Source organism: Equus quagga, chromosome 16, assembly GCF_021613505.1.
Source record: "Equus quagga isolate Etosha38 chromosome 16, UCLA_HA_Equagga_1.0, whole genome shotgun sequence".
NCBI lineage: Eukaryota > Metazoa > Chordata > Mammalia > Perissodactyla > Equidae > Equus > Equus quagga.
In genome coordinates, this window is record NC_060282.1 from 23,900,547 (window position 1) to 23,916,276 (window position 15,730).

Below are 15,730 nucleotides of genomic sequence, written 5' to 3' on the forward strand. Positions count from 1 at the left end.
GCTGAAAAGCCTCACACTTTCCAAGAGAAACTTTTTTAAAAGTTATGTGTGACTAAAAATAGGCAGATTATAATACAAGTCAGTGTGCATGTGTGTAAAGTCCCAGAGAAGCACAGGAGGTGTGGACTGGAAAGGCAGGGTTTGTGATTTTAAATCTGTTGGCCAAAAGAGCATTTAACCCTAAGAAGTCACCTTGTTCCTTACCTGTAAAATGGAGATCTCAAAGAAGTCTTGATGGATTGAACTTTTGGTTTATCATTTGGCTTCCAAGAAAAACTCACTAGCGACACAAAGGAACGATAATAATTGTCTTAAAGGACTGTTGAAAGCTTGGCTCTTGACTGCAGTGGCTTAGAAAGGTGTGATGCATTCCTGAAGTGGCCAAGATCTCATCTCGGGGAGCGTTTGTTTCAAGAACTGAGATCTTAATTGTAGTTGGACCTTGAGATAGCTCCTAACGCTATGTGATGGGTTTTCTAATGGGAATAACAACACTTACACCACCACCACAAAGAATGTATGAACAAATACTGTTCCAAAACACAATGGGGCCAGGAGCTTGGGGAGGGAGCATGGAGAATAATAGTTTTATGCCTACAGGGTTTCCTTTGGGGTGATTAAAAATAGTTTGGAACTAGATAGAGGTGATGGTTGCACAACATTGTGAATGTACTAAATACCACTGAACTGTTCACTTTAAAATGGCCAATTTTATGTTATATGCATTTCACCTCCATAAAAGAAAAATACATTTGTGATTCAAGCAGAAGGAGCTCACTCAATGCAAATGTTATTGCATGACTGCTGGCAGATATGTGTAAGGGTCTTTTAATGATTTTGGATGAGATGCCTGCTATTTATAATTCTGCTTTTCCAAAAAGAAGTCATTAACAGCATTCCTTGGAAAAGATGCATAGCTGAAATAGAAGCAACAGCTACACATTAAAGAGTTATTATTTTGAAAAACTCAGTTTGGTTTATTTTTCTTTACAAATCTATATAATAATTGTTTTCTGACTGATTTTAATTTGCAGGAATAGGCCTTAGCAGGGAGAGGGGACAAATGGTTGAGTTACGGCATTATTGCACGAGGCTTGAAACTTGACCTTCGTTGTGTTGATGACACACCGCCCTTCTGCAGCATCTTGACTCATCCACATTTCAAAATGCACTCAGTTGAAAGGGGTGCGGACTTGGGAAGAATTTAGTATGACTGAAAATTGGTAAAAGAGAGCTTGATCAGCTTGCCCTACATGCCAGGATATGATCATCTTGCTCTAAATCACCCTTTTCCTAGGGTGCCGTGAGCCTTTTTCATTTTCCACTTCCCCTTCTTTCTCAAGTCTACCTCTAAGCCCTTAAGTAAAATTGCTAATCTCCCACTTGAACCTCTTTCTTATTTCTTCCTTCCATTGTCCCTGCATTTTTAGGTGAAAACATTCCAGACGTGAGATGTCATACCAGGTCAGGTCCACTCGAAGACCCAGTTTTGGCAAATACATCATTTGTTTCTAATCTAATGATGAGGCTCACACCCGGACTACTCTCGCTGCTGTGTAGCTCTCCAGGTGGAGCGCCAGACTCTCGGGTGCCAGATGATTAAGCCTCGCTTCTAGCAGGGGTTGGAAGCAGCTGCTCCCATATCAAACCCCTTTTGCTCTCAGCCAGTTGCGGCAGAGTCTACACCCAGCTGTGATTCGAGGTGCCCACCGGCAGCTCTCATCTCTACCTACAACCTTTCATCTCGATTCTGTATAAACTTTCCGTAATATCTGCTTGTTAAACCTGACAGAATGGCATTAGAACAAAGCTAACCTGGCTGCTGAAATGCTGGCAGCATCATCTGTCAGGCCTTTTGGTTTCTTCCTTTGATAAAGTTTTGCCCGGCTATTATTGTGGAGGCCTTGCTGGATGGTTCAGAGGCCTCAGAGCAGAGGCATCCATCAGTTGCAGAAAGCTCAAAGGGTGATGTGGTCCTGGGGCGTAGCCCGAGTTGAGTCATGTATTTCTTCCCCCAAATGATTCCCAGTGAATACCAAATCAGACCTCCCCATCTCAGCTTATGTAAGTACATGAGAAACCTTTTGAAATAAAACTTTTTAACTTGGTTCTTCTACTTAAAAATTCCAGAAGCAAGATTTGAGGCAGTTTCATAAAATGGTCACAAGGATCAGTTGCTTTCTAGGGGTCTCCGAGTCAAGTAGCATCAGAGGAAAGATGAGAAGTGAGATCTCATCTAAAGAAGAAAACAACCTTGTCTGTAGCATAATAGGAAGTTTCCATTCCTGCCTAAAATCCAGCTGGGGCTTGAATTGACATGATCAGAGCAGAGCGCGGGATGGACAGTTGGAAGAGCAGGCTTTGCAAATTCATATTGCTATGAAGAGCCAACCCTGTCTTCAGATGAGTTAAAAACTCTTTCTAAAAACAGGGCATACCCAGGAAGAGTGGATAAGAGCCACAAAATCTGCCCTCTAACACTTAACTAGCACAATCTTTGCCAGAAAACTAGGTGGTCAACAAATGCTATTTGCCACTTGACTTAGAAGTACAGTTGACAAGCTAAATTAGAGGGAGTGGTAAGTCAAAGTCTTCTTCCTTGAGAAGGGCATCAATAATTTCGTTTGCCAGATTTAGCCTTTAAACTTTTGGAGCAGCTTCCGCTTCGCCCACCCCAATCCCTACCACTGGCTAGGAAAGGATTACGTTATAGGGTTTATAGAAACTTCATTAGCATAGTCCTCTCACTTTGCTTTATAGCTGAGTTTCCCATAGTCAATTATTGTATCCCATGTGAAGGCAAGTACTAATTTGAAATATCCTTTGTGATTATCCCTGCCTTCCCCCATAGAACCTAACTGGTCTAGATCACAGTGAAAGCTCCATGAATGCCGTTGGCATTACATACCTGGCATCATTTGGAGCTGAAAACTCAGAGCACTCTTTTTATCTCCTTAAGTGCTTCCTAATATATGGTATACACTTGAAAGGAAGAAAAAGGCATTCTCTGAAGAACTGCAGGTCATCACTTGGGGAACAATCCTATGGCAAAATATTAGTTAAACTCAGTTAATGTCAGTTTCAAGTTCAAGAACAAACAAATGAGATTTGCCTGAGTCTTTGCTCCCCGACACCCATACCCTCCTCCTCATGAGCTATGCCAGGGAGAATTCCCATCTCCGACTTTTCTCCTTATAAGGTGTGGTTTCTGCCATTGAGAAGTCTGCTTGGACATGGAAGACTTGAAGCACTAAATTATGTCTCCTGCTCCCTGCTCGCTGGCAGCAACTATGCCAAGGTCCAGAAGGAGAACTGGGTAGGTGTGTCCTAATAGGAGACACTATTCCTCCTCTAATTGCCGTAAGAGCTTTTGAAGCCATTGTCTGGTGGATCTAAGACGATTGATCCTGAAAGTGTGAGCTCAGAGCTGCAAGTCAGGAGCTCAGCGTTGTAATTCCTGGGTTGACAATGACTCACTGTAGGGCCTGCGGCAAACTCACTCATCTTCTCTGGGCACCAATTTATTCACCTGCAAAACCCAGGGAAATTAACACAATTTCCTGATGGGGATATTATATGTTTTAGGCATTAATAATCACGGCAAATAAGTTTGGTGGAAAGCACCCCCAGAAGTTTTAAGCCTCTACGAACTTTTAGTAGGCTTCGTTAGTCTCGTTTCCAAGTCTGGACTTCCCTCTTTGGAGGTCTTTAAATCCACAGCGAGGAAATCCAAGTTCCCTTGAAGTTTTATTCTAATCCTAGTAAGCACAGATGATTTCCTTTAGGACTGTGTCACATGGTGGTTTTGTAAATGAGACCTACTCACCTACCACAAAGACCTCCCTGCTACCCTGTAGGACCAGATGCCAGGCAGGATGGGAACCAACTTCTGCGGTGGGACCACGTTGTTTCTGAGCCCATCTGTGTAAAAGCCTCCTCGGGGTCTTGGCAGAGCTATTGCATCAACCAAGAAGCATCATAAAGACATCCTCCTTTGTTGATGGTCTTCTTCCATGTCTGATGAAACAGCCCTTTTGGGGATAAAAAAGTCAAAATGAAAAACGATGTGTCAATAAATGGAAATTAAATGAATGTGTTACTATTAATTTGTTACATTCTACATGTGTTCCTCTGAAGAAGTGGTGTTTACATTCAAGGCCAGCTGCAGGCTTCTAGTATGGTAAAGTGAGAAAGACGCAAGAGAAATTGATCCAGCAGCCCCCACATGGCTTCCATCTCAGCCAGATCGTCCTGTACTTTGCTCACTTATTTCTCTCCTTGGAAAGGAGCACAATTCCTAAGTGTTCCAGTCTCTAGGTGGACTGGTCTCTGCTCTCTGTCTTCTATATTTCAGGTCTCCTGAGTCCTGAAGCATATTTCTGTCTCATCTACTTAACGCTGCTGTTAAATCTGTGCCACCATGCCTGTCTCTTCAGCTCCCCAGATTTCACACTCATTTGCCAGTGGCTGTGAAAGGAAATGACAGCAGAATTTCTTATGGACTTGGCTTCCATCCAGCGTGGAAAACTTACTGAGTTGATGTCTCCCAGAGCCCGTCTTTAACTCAGGTGTCCCCATTTCATTGGGCTCAGCAGGTTTCCTACATCTGTGGTATGTGACATTGTAAAGAGTTCAATCTGGAGACTCGTTTTCCCCTTATGTGTCCCCATTCCATGTTTCAGCCAAGGAGCCTCCCCATGGGTCTAAGACTGAAAAAGTGCAGATTGTATCAGTCCTGCTTTTAGCAGTGCCCTGTGGAATAAGACACCTCCTGCTCAATGTTCCCTCTACTGCTTTTAAGGTGTGAACAGACGAGGAGGAGCCATGGGCTGACAACCATGCTGTGTGAGCACCAGAGATGGTGAGTAGAGCTCGATTAGAGGAGGCATTAGAGGATGGATGCAGCCATTTCATTCTCATGCATTCATTTACTCATTCTTTCATTCACCCAACAAATAATTACTGAGCTCCTATTGTGCTGTGCACCAGGTTGGCCACTGAGATGATGGCCGACATTTGTTGAATGCCTATCGTAGCGCAGGTGCTGTGTTAAGTGTGGTTCCTTCACAACGCTGAGAGACAGTACTGTGGTTATCTCCACTTTAAGAGGAGGAAATTGACACTTAGCGGTGTTAAGTAATGTTGCACAGCAGGCAAGTGATGGAGCCAGGATTTGAATGCGGACGGTCTCACTCAAAGTCCTGGGTTCTTAACAGCTACACTACACAGCTTGAATGCAGAACTCTTTGCTGGACATTGTGGGAGATATCTGGACAAAAATGACATAATTCCCTTTCTCCAGGAGTTAATGATAATAGAGGGAGCAAACACTTGTTGCACTGCCACTTACATAGTATGATCTTGGATATGTTACTTTGTGCCTCAGTTTCCTCATCCCTGAAGTAGATGTGATAATACTTCTATTTCTTAGGGTTATTTTGATGATTAAATGTGTTAGAATATGTAAAATAGTCAAGAAATACTTTGATTACCCAAGAATTGTTATTTGTTATTGTTTTTATTAGTAAGTATGAATAAAAAACAGTATTCATTATGCAACTACTGTATACTAGACATTATGTTAATCACTTAGGGATCTATAGAGAAGAGGATGTATAGTCTGTGTCTCCTTTTATTCTTTCATTGGCATGAAGGTAGTCCAAAGAATAATTCTAACAGTAAGAAAATAAATTCCTACTTGAGACAGAGATAAAAAAAAATGTTGAGATAGCCAGTAACTCCACCCTAACTCCCCCCAAAACAAAGGAATATCTTGGAGGCTGACTTCAGGAGAAGAGAGCAGAGGAAATGCTGTAGTTGGTGTAGGGGAAGTCGTTTGGGAGCAGCTAAGCTAAGGCGGAAGGGAAACAGAGATGAGCAGCAGGCAGCTCGGGGGCTCCACAGGCCACCACATCTCCCCCTTTTCTCTAGTGAGTCACCCCAAAGGTGTCCTGAAAGCTCATTGATAGGTTTGCGTGTCCTCTGTGGTTGGGAATAAGGGCAAGGTAGACGTCATTGGAACTCTTAGGGAAGGGCAGCCCCCGTCGTCCATTTTGCATTGTGAATCAACTCCATTGACTAAAGGACAGACATCAATTTCCTCTGGCCTTTCAACACACAGAGTACGTGTGTGAACAAGGGGGAAGTCATAGGACCTGTTTAGGAGGAAATGGGGATCTGCTAGTTTGTTTGCTGTGTTCTAGGAACATCCTATGTACAGGGTTACAAAAGCATGAAAAAGTCTCTGTTCTCAGGGAATTAAAATCCTTTCCTTCTCCCTTCCGTTTGCCCCAGAGATGTACTTATTCCACCCCTTGGCCTTACGGATAATATTGCCATGGACCCTAGCTGTTTTCCCTTGCCAAATTTCCATTATTTGAAGACAGAGACTTACATAACTGCTGCGATTCAGAAAGAAGAAACGTTTTCTGGCAGGAGATAGAAGTGGGCTTTGGAAACTCCTTCAGAGATCTTGAAACTGAGTTTTGTTTCTTTCACTGGTGGTAAGAATCCTGGAGGATGACCAAGTTGCCCAGAAATGATGATATGACCACTTCTTCCTATATCATCCCCACAGTGATATGTCCCTTTAGTTTCTGCAAAGGGCAAGTGAGGACCAGAGACATCAGCATGTCCTGCCTCTTTCCCCTACATTCCTACTCACCCTGGAAATGACCTTCCTTTTAAGACTGCAAAATACTGGGGTATACCCCTCCTTTTCACGTAAGAGGACCATTTCCCACCTCCCACAGCTTTCTTTGTTTGGAACTGTTCATTCTTGGCAGTGATATTCTTAAACCAGGGAAGAATGAGGAAATTTCACTGTCTTGGTGAAATTACCTCATTTAGGAATAATTGGTATTCACAGAAGAGATGCACATTTTCATCCACCTAGTAATGAACAAATTAACAAGACACCTACTGAGTTGTGTTAACAAAATTACCAAATGTAAAAGGAACTAATTACTATCCACTTCATCCAGACAAACTCAAAACTGCATTTGTAATGGGCTTTGTGGCTGACTTGAAGTAGACTGTGGAGAAAGGAAATGAACAGGTGCCGGTGATCAAAGACTCTGTCCTTGGTGATTGTTTTGGAAGTGGTGCCTGCTTCTCAAGGAGGCTGAGATTGCTTCTAGAAGCCTTTCTTCCTTGCTGGTGAAGATGTCTGCAACATGCACACTTTCTTTTCAGAGATGACTGATTGTTATCCATAAAATAGCAACCAAAGCATATAAAGATGAACTGTAGAAGTAGTACCCTTTTGTGAAGTGATATGGGCAGCAGATGCCTCTGCGATTATGGGGTCAGCTAGCCAAATTCAAAGGGTTCCCTGGCCTGCTGCCCAAAAGCATCAGGCTTCCCTGATTTCTGATAAAAATGACAGTAAGGTTCTCATACGCATACTGGAACTTGAGTGTTTATTCACACCAAATACTTCTTTTGAGGATGTTTGAAATAGGCTGGTGGCAGTTTTTCAGCCTAAACAATTGTTTGACCCCAGCTTCATGAATTAAATCTAATTGCATGTGATAGATATATTTTCCTTAGAATTATAATATCTGCAGAGGAATTTAAGGTAATTTTTGGACTGTTTTGTTTCAACTAAGTGTCTCAGTAATTCAAGTGGGAAGCAAAAGAAAAAACTTGGTTATTATAGACGTTAAGATGAAGTAGAAGAATAAAAGAAGGCTTTAGTGACTTCGTGCATTTATTTATCCCTTCCTCTATTCAACTAGGATTATTGATTGGCTACTATGTGCCAATAAAGTTCCAAATGCTGCTGATAAAACAAGAAACAAGACATGTAAAACCATTACAGTCAAACAACATGAATTCTGGAGAATAAATGAGACAAAAAAGAAACAAACAAGGGAAAGAAACAAAAGATGATTTCAGAGACTGATAAATGGTATGAAGTAAAGGAAACAGGTGATGTGACAGGGTAATGGGATGGGGGGCAGGGCAACACCATGAGGTAGGGAGGTCAGGAAAGCATTGGAGATGTGCTCCTCCAGCTAATCCGTGTTTGCTAGTCTGGATTTCATACGGGAACCAGTTTGAAGAGCCAGTTTCCAAAGTCCTTACCAACCATAGATTATTTGATTAGATTTTCTGCACTCTATCCTGTTTTCATAGCTCAGCTACGTGTACTAAGGTGCTGATTATCCTTGGTCATTTCTGCCTTATGTAGCAAATTTCCCTCTACCAATGTGAGGGGAGGGCACTCTTCATTTGCTTCTGGGAAGTCAGTGAGGTCATTTCAGAGAGGGCTTCCTGTTTTGCTAAATGGCAACATATTGAGTGGATCTCAGCATTAAGGCAAACATACCTGAGCAGTTAGCTCAGAGTAAGTGTGGGTGGAAACAGAATCTGGAGTTCTAGGAAGAAATTTCTCAATTGGAGTTCCTACCACATAAACACACACACTCAGAGTGGGAGTTTGGTGGGGCTGCAGGCTGGGGTCAAGCCCTATGCATTGAGAATTGGGCCTCAATGAATGTTGGTTGGATGTATTAGTAAACGAGTGAAAGATTGAATGAATAAATGGAATCAATCTATAGCTCTTGGAAATGATCTCAGACATTGGGGAGTGGAATCAAGATGTGCCAATGGAAAAGCCAACAACACACACACACACACACACGCAGACAGTTGCACACACCTTATACTAATAAATATTCCAAAGCAAGGCTGTGAAAGGACACCAAGGACCTTCTCTGGCTGGGTCTAACATAGAGGGTTTTATGTTAACATTTTTCTTTAGGGGAAGTCGTATTTGAGATGTAAGTTCAAGAGTTTAACATCCTACTTCTGAGAATATGTAAGGTGCCTTTTCTTTTCTTTTATGGCTCGGGTCATCCCGAAGTAGGGCAAATATAGGAACATTAGATTTTCTTTTTGGTAAAGTATAGATGTGAAAATAGGAGAAGGTGGTATCACCAAAATTAGAGAACCACGTAGCAAACTTGATGATTATTGTGAAGCAGAGGAAAGAGCAACAGAGCAGGATCAAAAGAGCAGGCTGATGGCTTTGGACAAGTTAATTAACCTCCCTGAATTGCAGTCTTAAAAATATAGAACCAGCCCCAGTGGTCTAGTGGTTAAGTTTGGCACGTCCCTCTTGGGCTGCCTGGATTCGGTTCCCAGGCATGGACCTACATCACTCTGTTAGCAGTCATGCTTTGCTGGCAGCCCACGTACCAAAAAATAGAGGAAGATTGATATAGATGTTAGCTCAGGGCAAATCTTCATCAGCAAAAAGCATATATGTACATATGTAGATGTTGCTTTATATCAATTTTCAAAGGATTGCCTGCTGAGAGTAGAATACACTACATCTTTATACTTCTCTTTCAGAGGTTCATGGTGACAGTGGCACTTAAAGACTGAAAATCTTGTAATAGAGACGCCTGCTTCACTTTGTTTCAAAGAACATGTCCAAAACTTTTTCTTTTTGATAACTGTTGGCATTTTATGGAAGTATTTTTTCCAACAAACCTGATCTTAGGATACTGTTCAAGACTCTCATTGATTTCTGTGTGCCTACACACACGCACGCACACACACACACATACCACCACCATGTACACATTGCATATTCACATCTCCTTCTTTCCAAGCAGAGTAGCTCACTTTCCTTCCCTTTTCTCCTATTATGCTGAACCATTGTCTCTGAAGCTCGCTCTAAGTTCATCACTTTTTTTAAAGCACTTGTTGTAAGAGAAATTTACCCCCATTAAAACGCTTAGCAAGTCACAGCTTTCTAAACGTTCTACAGACCAGTCCTCCCCAATGCAAAATCAGGTTTTTAGGTAAAAGCCACAGGCTTAGGGGCTCATATTACCTCTAGGTCTTTTTGCTAATTTTCTTGAAATGGAGTTATCTTATCTCTGATCACTCTTTTATAGAGAGAGAGGGTGGTAAGTCTAAGGAATTTGCACAAATAGGTGCCATTTGCTAACATGCAGAAGTTGGCTGAGGATGGCACATCTTTTTGAGACTTCCCTGAATTCTGTTGGCTTTGTGATCTGTACAGGAATCCTTTCCCCTCTTCCTTCATCTTTTTCTGTCTTGATCACCTCTGGATTTTCAGTTCTGAACATCGTTTCTGGCATAGAATTGATAAGTGTTCAATAAAAAATTGTGGAATAAATGATTGAGACTGAGGAGGAGGGAAGGAAGGAAGGAAGAAAGAAAGAAAGGAAGGAAGAATGGAAGGAAATAAGAAATACAAGGTCTCGTATTCCCTACTATTATAAACTGTGTGATTTCTGCCAATTTTCAGAAGTCACATCTCTATTTTATACTGTGTTCTGCTATACCCTGGAAGGTCTCTGCCATCACCCTAATGAATGCTTGTTTTACTTCCAATTATCCTCTAGCATCTGCTTTTTAAGCTGGTGGTGGCCACTTGTTACCAGATACTCTGAGAGTAGCTAAAGCCCTATCAATAATATGATGATACTTTTGGAGAGATTCTGCTCCCAAAACATAACTGTTGGAAATTTTATTCTATCATTTGGCTTGAAGCACAGCATGTAGTTGTCACAAGGGGACATTTGCTCCGGGGGTGAGTGTGACATTGATAGGATCTAATTTCACACCCAATACAACAGGTTGAAGAGCATCACTACTTTGAAAACCTTGAGTTTTGTCTGCTGCTTGGTGCCTTTTTGTTGCCAGACTCTACTTCCTAGCTTGCTCTGCCAAAACTGGCAGGCTAGCAGCTTTGCAAAAAAATTAGGCAGAAGATAGAATTTTCTGTAGCATATGATGAAAGATGGAAAAAAAATGAAAGTATTAAAATGTCTTTATACAAATGCAAAGACTATAGGAGGTTGGCAAGAAGATAGCTGTGCATCTGAGTGAAGGAGGTTATGACTACATTTAGATAAACAAAATCTGCTGAGATCGTTTTCATTGCTAAAATGCCATCCTTAAAAGATAAATACTATAGAAAGATTGAATAAAGCAAAAAAAAAAAGGAAAAAAGAAAAAGATGAAGAGGTGGCATCTACATCAAATTGTTTTTACAGATGCTAATGAGATAAGCACTGACTTGAATTGTGGCTTATGAGACAATAGTATAGAAAAGCTGTGCAATACATTCCATACTTTCAAGGTGTTTCCAGGTTTGTGATAGATGCTACATTTTTCAAAAAGTGTCTAACATCAGGCTTTATTTCTCATATTTAAAATTATTTGGAGCCAGCCGTGATGGAGCACCCAACAGTTTAAGTTCAATGTACTCTGCTTCAGTGGCCTGGGTTCAGTTCCCTGGTGCAGAACCACACCACTCCTCTGTCAGTAGCCATGCTGTGGCAGTGGCTCACATAGACAAACCAGAGGAACGTACAACTACACACAGCTATGAACTGGGGCTTTGGGTTGGGGGGAAAGGAAGAAAAAAGGAAGAAGATTGGCAACAGATGTTAGCTTAAGGTGAATCTTCCCCAGCAAAAAATAAATAAATAAAATAAAGTTTGGATTAATTTACATATAAAATATATCAGTTGAGGATAGAAAAATGCAAAGAATAGACACAGTTTGAGTCCTAAGGCATTTTGTAAACTATCAGAAGATCATAGAAAACTCTCATACCTGGCAGAATCTGATGCTTACCAAATGAATCGTATTAGTAAATTTACTAGGAGTTTGGAGGAGGGAAGTGTTACTTCTTCCTCACACAATCAAGGCAAGTCCTTTTGTGGAAGGTGGCATTTGAACTGTGCACTGAACAGTTGGTAGGATGGCAGGAAGAGGAGTATGGCTGGAGAGCTAATTGCAAAAGGATGTGAATGTGCAAAAGTCAGAGGACCAAAAAGACCATCTTCTCTAGCAAATCTTCCTCTTTTCTCTTTTCCCTGTCTCAGCTGCTGGTGTCTTCATCTCTACCTGGACACTCAAGTTGGGGACCTATGAGTCATAACTCTAATTTTCCCTCACTGTCTAAATCTAATGTGTTACTAAATTCTACTGATTTCACTCCTTATACAGTCAGCAATTTGACCTCTTTCTCCATTATCACTGAATCTGCCTTAGTGAGAATCTTATCACCTTGTTACTTAGATTAGTGTAGATGCCTTTCTCTACTCTTTTTGTTTCCGGATTGCACCATCATAATGAACCCTTTACAGGGCTTTCTATCAGAGAGATGGTTCTATAGTTCTAATCTCATGATGTCACTCCTGCTACAACATCTCGCACTGACTCTCCATTACCTAAAAGATAAAGTCCAAACAACTTAATATGGCACGTGTGTCTTCCATGCATTGTGCTGCCTACCTCTCCAGCTTCATCTGCTACCTCTTTTTTTCACAACGGCCTTTTCTTAGGAGGTAATGGGAGATTATTGTCGTTTCTTTTATAGGAAAATAACACAATAAAAGAGAAAGGTTCAGTTATTCTCTCTTTGCAGGGAAGATTGAAGAGTGAAACGATCATATACCTGATTTGAAGTCAACAGACATGGATTTGGATTCTAGATTTGCCACCTCATGGTTGTATGACTTTAGGCAATTTATATGACTGCTGTAAGTCTCACGAGTTCCTAGTAAAGATGAAGCTCAGTGATGCACGCAAAGTGCTTGACACAATTCGTGGAGCTTAGTGCACCTGGACGTGTTTAATAAATGGTAGCTTATTATCTTTTTCTCTTTTTTTTCTTCTCTCTCTCCTTCCTCTCTTTATTCCTTCTTTCCTTCCCTCTTTCTTCTTTTCTTCCATCCCTCCTTCTTTCTTTCTTTCTCCTTCTTTTTTTTTGAATTCTTCCCTTTTCTTGGAAGCCAGAAAATCTGCTTAGAGGAAATAGGAGCCAGAATCAATGTGTAAAAATGGATTTTTGCAGTAAATTCCAAATCCATGTATAAGTGAGATGCATTGCAAAAACCTTAGAACATAATGGGAAAGCAAAATAAAGAGTAAAACTACATGAATGGTCGACAACATGGATGAAAAGAGAATGGAAACATCTTTATGCCAGATATTTGTCTATTATCCCTCTATAGTTACCATATAATTAAATATTTTTCTGTACTCTGAGTGTTGGGGGTTGTTTCTGTTAAAATTAATACACCAACAGGACATTTATTAAGATTCTAATATTCTCAACACAGAGCTAGCAGGCCATTATGTTTACAGGACACAATATGTATAATGCCTAGGGCCCATGCCTTTTCAAGTACCTGAAAAAAAGGAGTTTGCAATCTCTGAAGCTAATGCATTCATAAAAGAAATAATTGAACTGCCAGTAGAACCCAAAAGCATGGAAAGTTAGTATAATTGAAGTTCTGTGGAGAACTGATGCAGGAATTGTGAGATTATAGTGTTTTAGACATTGTCAACAGTCCCTACACAACTTGTAAGAATCCAAAGAAACAAGGTCAAGTTACAGGTAATGATTGAATGTTTGACTATATTAGGTGCAGTCTGTTTTAGGGAATACATATACACCTAGACTTATTTTTAAAGTCAAGAGAGAGAGATAATATATAAATTAATTGTCCTAACAGTCCTGTGAGGCATATACTATTTTGTTTGTACTGATTTGTAGAGATAATTGTTTGTCATTCTCTTTTATTTTGTATGTCTTTAAAAGTTTTCTTGATATATGTTCATCATAGTTGATTTCTTGCAACAGGTATGCATTACCTTTTTAATTTTAGAATGAAAATTTTGGATTAAGAAATACGAGTCATGCAGCAAGAGAAGAAACAATCTCTTCAGTATTAGAAGGAGATAGGTACTTTTGTTAAATAAAATAGTTGTAATTCCTCTTGAAATTAACGAAGGAAAACATAAGCTGTCTTAGATGAAGAAATGTTTCCAATTATGTTTAGCTAAAAAACGTATTGAATAAGATAAAGAAGGGGTAGATTAAAAACAAGGGATGTATTTAAAATTAATGGGGAAAAGATGCGAGGACTGAATTAGTTAATTTTTGTGAAATTATACCATTATTAAAGAGGAAGAAAGTTCTTAAGAAAATACATTCCTAAAGTTACGTAAGAAAAGCCATGGCGGGGCTGCCCCGTGGCCGAGTGGTTAAGTTCGCGCGCTCCGGGGCAAGCGGCCCAGTGTTTCGTTGGTTTGAATCCTGGGCGTGGACATGGCATTGCTCATCAGACCACGCTGAGGCAGCGTCCCACATGCCACAACTAGAAGGACCCACAACGAAGAATATACAACTATGTACTGGGGGGCTTTGGGGAGAAAAAGGAAAAAATAAAATCTTTAAAAAAAAAAAAAGAAAAGCCATGGCAATGTGATGAATGTAAAGTGGCAAAATTCCTGAACATTTATATTTCTAATTTTATTTAAACACATAAAATGCAGATAAGAAAGTCTACAATTATAAATTAATGAAGACCTTTTGGGAAAAGAAAAAAAGCAATGGGCAAAATATTCTCAGCCAAGGTTTGAAATATGGAGAGTTAAGAAACCACATGCACATACTCATGAAATGTGCCAGAGGATCTTTCTAAGATGAGAGGGGAATGTAAAAGTAGCTTTATTAATCCTGCTCTTGCCCAGTAGGTATGACATCCATGCTTAGTAAAGTGGAGAGATGATGACATACATATTCAAATAGGTACAAATACTTTAGGAGTCAGTGTGATGGAAATTACTCTCTGGAAGTAAATTAGGCACTTGCTGAGGGCTTTATTGATTGGTTTTGCAGGTTTTTAGTCTTATGGTAAGTGATAATAATAATAATAATAGCCAAATTTTATTGACTGTGTACTGTTTGCCAAGCACTATTTTCTAAGCACTACTCATGTATACATTTATCTAATCCTCAAGTAGTCCTATGAGGCAGTTTATCTCTAGTTTATACAGATTATAAACATATATTATAAATATATGTTTATATATTTTTATGTAACATATAAACGCATATTAAAAATATAAAATTATATTTATACAGATAGACATCATTATCTCTAGTCTATACAGATAGGGAAACTGAGGCAAAGAGGTAAAGGAACTCATTCAAGGTCAATAGTTAGCAGCAGTGACCCAAGAACTTGCTGAGCGTCACTAAATCATGCAAAAATGTTCATTCACTCATTCAACAACTATTTAGCTCCCACCTTGTTTGTGTCTGTCATCATGCTTAGTAATGGAGATAGCCTGGTAGGTACAAAGAAGACAAACCTTCTGCTCTTGTGAGTCTGGAATCTACTCCCAAATATTAAGGCTAGAGCCATCAAGGCCTAATGTAACAGCCAGCTGCACATTGCTTAGAATGCACCCTTGACATACCACAGACATCTGTCAGGCTTCTGTTTAGGTCATTAAGTTCTAGCATCTGATGGAAGGCCATTGCTGATCTCTGGGTTTAAACATTCTTCAATGGATCTCAAGAACCTTAAAGCTGGAAAATTAACATGAGATTAAAGACTTGGATGTACTATCTAATTTTCTTATGGATCTTGGATGACACACCGGGAGGAACCCTTCAGGGGTAGAGTACACTGGAATGGCCAACTTTGGAGTCAGACTTGGGTTTGGATCCCAGCTCTGCCACTTACTCTCTAGGTGACTTTGAACAAGTTACTTAACCTCTCTGTGAAAGAAAAAGAAGAAGAGGCACCATCTCAGAGAGTTGTGGTAAAAATTAAATGATAAGTTACAGATATAGAGCAAGTGTGGCATGAATGTTAGTGATGACGTAATGATGCTGTAAATGGTGATGACAATGATGATGACAATGACTACAACCAAG